General features: G+C 30.4%; 1 long non-coding RNA gene across 2 annotated transcripts; it reads left to right on the forward strand.

Moving 5' to 3' along the window:
• Window positions 1-2,100: 2,100 nt before the first annotated feature.
• Window positions 2,101-4,369, forward strand: LOC105147864 (uncharacterized). Of its 2 annotated transcripts, XR_846348.2 has the most exons (4): window positions 2,101-2,438; window positions 2,514-2,654; window positions 2,765-2,918; window positions 3,010-4,369. It is a non-coding gene; the product is annotated as an uncharacterized LOC105147864 (long non-coding RNA). The 2 variants fall into 2 exon arrangements; XR_846347.2 differs by having other exon boundaries at window positions 2,385-2,654.
• The last annotated feature ends 566 nt before the right edge of the window (window positions 4,370-4,935 follow it).

A 4,935-nucleotide genomic window follows, 5' to 3' on the forward strand; every position in this document is an offset into this window, starting at 1 on the left:
CTATAAAATTCTGAGGCCCTTACTTGTTAAAACAGAAACGACATCGTTGCGCAGATATTTTATGGTATAAAAAGCTGCGCAACGATGTCGTTTCTGTTTTAACGAGTAAGGGCCTCAGAATTTTATAGAAAAAAAAACATAAAGTGTGTTCTTGTTTAACACACTTTATGTTTTTCTTTCTATATAAAAAGAGAAACATAAAGCGTGTTAAACAAGGAAAAATTCAGTACCAATTTCACGACGCGAAACAGGCCGGTATTCATAGTCAAATCTTCCATTTAAGACTGTCTTAATAAGTACAATATTAAGATAACATAAGCCGAGGATTGTATTAACATCTTAAGACATTATTTAAGACAGTTTTAAAATAAAAATAGACTATCGTCCCATATTTAGCGTTTCACAGTTTGGCAGACTTTTTCCCTCACGCAACATTCATAGACAGAGACGGCAGAGATTTAGAGAGAGACGTTGCAAACTGAGTACATCATGTTATCGTTTCCACCATGCTAGAGATCTTTATCAACAACGTACACAGCGTAACACTGTCTTATACGTACACAAAGTGTTCCAACTATGCACAGTGTTAGGAGCTTCACACAATAAGGGCCACTTTCATCAAGCTCCGATTAACTTAACAAGCCTAACTTTGCAGAATTCCAACTGAAACTGATGTCGCTGTAGAAAAAATGCAAAGAGAGAAGTTATAAATATAAATTTGTAATACTAACTTATGTAACAATGTTTCTCTCTGAGCTGTTTGTTAATAATCTATTTTTATGTTTAATATAGTATGTAAAATTACAGTTAATTATAATTAGTGAAATATGTTTAACTCTTCAGTTCAGTTTTTCTCCGACATCAGCTTCAGTTGGAATCCTGCAAAATTACTGGGCCTATTAAGTTAATCGGAACTTAATGAAAGTGACCTTAAGAAACAGGGAATAGAGAACAGAGAATAAGAATTTCAACCTATCAGAAATTGTGTATTCCACAATACATGATTTCTGATAGGTTGTTCTTATTCTCTGTTCTCTGTTCCCTGTTTCTTTTATTGTGCGGAGCCCCTTACTCGACGCAATAAAAAGCTAAGTACGTGTAAAATATGTTAAATATGTCAACTAACTTTTTAAAAAATTATTTGATAGCTTATTATTTACTTATTTTACAATAAAATTTTCAAAAATAGCCAATTCTGAAAAAATTATAACTTACATCTAAATAAAAATCATAAATCTATTATTAATATAATTATAAGAATAGAATGGAAGACTGCAATTCTGGTGTTACACTATGAAACTAAACTGCGTTCTAACAAGTACTTTACACAGTGGAACACAATGTAACGTCTCTATGTCCTAGCTGAAAAACAGTCTTTAAAAGTAGAGATCGGCCAAAGCCCGGCATGATATAAAGCAATATTCATAGTCAGAGTATCAATAATGAAACTTTATCCCTAGAATGGAAAGTGAAAATTTTAATCATTGAAATTAATGGAGAAATTTTTCACTTTTCACTTTTCATTCTAGAAAAAAAATTTCATGATTGATACCCAGTTCTTATCAAGACCGTCTTAAGTTCTGTCTTGAGATGTCACGAACCAAAGGGCCGCATTGGCATCTTAAGACATTACTTAAGACATTACTTAAGACGGTCTAAGAATTGACTATGATTACCGGTCATAGAGTCATATATTTATAAGAGAAGCGCGAATGACGTATTCTGATAGGACATTGCAATCATATAATTAGCAGCCAATTATGAACTTATTTCTGTGTATTAAAAATGGCTGCTTAATGGGTGATTTCATAATCCGTCTTGCAAACGCCATTTTTAATATTGGGTCATCTAAAAAGTATCGCGGTACTTTGTCACTAGATATATGACCATCAACACACATCTAATGACAAAAAACCGCAGATACTTTTTAGATGATCCAATATTTTTTCTAGTATTTTTTAATATTGGGTCATCTAAAAAGTATCCGCGGTTTTTTGTCACTAGATGTGTGTTGATGGTCATATATTTAGTGACAAAGTACCGCGGATACTTTTTAGATGACCCAATATTTTTGCGATGCTGACATAAGTTGATCGTGCTTCTCTCATAAATATAGGACTCTAGTATGATGTGAAACTGAAAATCACGTGATCTTGGAAATGCGCGTCATTATATCAATGCCAATTTCGATAAATCTTGACGAAGTTAATATTATAAATGTCGCTTCTTATATACTGTCACATAGAGTACCTAAATAAGAGTAAGGTTAACAGGGTAACGATTAGTGATTGGCCCGCCAAATTGAGGCAAAAGCGGAAGTTATGTACCCGTGTGTACTATCAGTGTACATAATCGATTAAAAGATTGCAACAGGTTTTTTTTTATGATTTTCGGAATGCAGCCTATTCACCGAGCGATTGGTCCTTACTTGCGGATTCGTAAGTAAAAACCAATCGCTCGGTGAGTAGGCTGCATTCCGAAACTCATTTTAAAAAAGTGTTGCAATCTTTTAGTCGGTGAATGTATAATACATATGATGTACACCATTTACATAGTCATTTACGCTATTCCGAGCGAGTTTTCTATGTGTCAGAGGTGAATGGTTCATTTGCTAGTCATTTTATTCGACGAGTCATTCGAACTGAAAAGGAGAGGTGAGTAACGAGTGAATTACAGTGGAATTATGTATTCTTTTAATAAAATAAAAACGTGAATTTCTCGTGCAGTCATTATAATTTAACTTATTTGTTTGTTGATACATTAGAGCTATAATGCCCGGCTGTGTAATAGATTATTGCATAAACTCTGCTAAAAAGGATTTTAAAATGTGTCGTTTTCACGAGACTGCTAAAAAGACCAAAAATTTGTGCTGAAAGTACAGGACAATAAGACAACTCCATCTAATATTTCAGTGTTATGTGAGATTTTTAAGAATTTATTTTTGTGATTTTTTTAATATAATAAATTTAATATAAATAAATTATTAATGTATATTGTATATTATTCCAGGTACATTTTGATGCAGAAATGTTTTCATGCAAAAATGAAAATAGAGAGAAGACATAATTGTATATTGATTTATTATTTTATATGCAATTCTATCTTCATTAGTTATGTTTTGAATGTAAATTGACAAATTGAATACATACTATAATAAAATACTTATATATACCTAATAAAAAACTAAATATATTATACTTTTAAAAAGATAATTAATACACCTAAAATCCTATTTTAATCCTATTTTTTCGTTTTTATACTGTTTATTTGTAAATAAATTTCACTTTCATTCTATTTGTATTTACTTCTGTTGTATGCTTCTTTAATTTATTCATTATAAAATTATTGGCTCTCTTCTTCTGCGTTCAGCAGAACATTTATTTTGCAATTGAAAGTTTTCTTCGCACTCATTAAATTGTATTTTTAGATCTAGAGAAATAATCTTATCTCAGCAGCAACACATTCATAAAACGATTTTGCTGAACTCATTGTTATATGTACAACTTCAATTTTACATTTCACACTTGAAAATGCGCGCGCGTTTCGATGCATTACCGATTTTGCCTCATTCGCGCTATTGGCCGTACTCTTATTATAGGTATTCTATTCTCTTACTCTCATATTCGCTTTTCTCACTCTCATATCTGATTTCACATCAATATGGCAGATAATCACGGATCGAATCGGCATTGACCGATCTCTAGCTCCGCCCCATCAATTGAAAGCGTGGCAAATTCAAATATAATTTAGGTTGTTTCTATTATAAAAAACTTATTTTATGTTTAACATATAGAATTAATTTACTTTTTATTATTAAATTTGTGATGTATATTGTATTTGTGCTTTATTATTATTGTGTACGTTTACATAAATATTAAAATATAATATTTGATAATAAATCTTATATAATGATAATAAGTATTGAAACATTTAAAGACAAAAAAGGTTTTTAAGTTTAATTTTATTATAAATAAATAAGAGATAAAATGTGATAGCATAGATTAATATAATAAAAATAGATTATATTATATAAATTAAAAAAAATTTTGTAAATGAAATGAAATAATTGCACATCAATTTTATCAAAATAGAGCATTAAAATGAGAAATTAAATTAATATTTAAGATTTTTTTATCACAATAGCTAATGTACGATATAATCACTCAATGCAATATTAATATTAGGTGCGCAACTAAGTTCCCGCTGTTTGTCAACAGATGGCTCCAGCAATAAGTGAACAGTTTTATCGTGATAGTATACGAGCTCTGCCAGAAAGATGGGAAAAAGTAATAGCTAGCGATGGGCAATACTTTCAATGATTCATTTGTAACCATTTTTTCACAATAAAGTTGCATTTTCATCAAAATAACAGCGAGAACTTAGTTGCGAATGTAATATAATATTGATAATGTATGAAATATAATTATATCGTACATTTACTTCATGATAATAAAAATACATATTAAATCAAATAATTAAATAATATATTACAAATAATTCAACATGTGATATAACCTCGCGCACACACACGCACACGCACACGCACACGCACACGCACACGCACACGCACACGCACACGCACACGCACACGCACACGCACACGCACACGCACACGCACACGCACATATATAATATAATATTATATATATATATATATAAAGTTTTTGCCAATCTCTTTTATGTAGACAAAACGGATTAAACTGAGTTGAAAAGTCCATTTTGCAATTTTCGCAATAGTTAACAAGATATTAATTACTAAAAATTGCCAAATATTGGTCTTGAATAATTTTTTACACAAATACTATCAACTTTATAGAAAAGCTACAAGAGACAAAAATCATTAATTTTCTTCTCATAAAAGAAGAAAATTCTTTCTGAGAATTTTTTCAGAATTTTTTAATACCGTATTTTCTCATGTTGGTAAAAATAAAAAAA

The sequence above is a fragment of the Acromyrmex echinatior genome, chromosome 1, assembly GCF_024713525.1.
Source record: "Acromyrmex echinatior isolate Ae372 chromosome 1, ASM2471352v2, whole genome shotgun sequence".
In the NCBI taxonomy this organism is placed as follows: Eukaryota; Metazoa; Arthropoda; class Insecta; order Hymenoptera; family Formicidae; genus Acromyrmex; species Acromyrmex echinatior.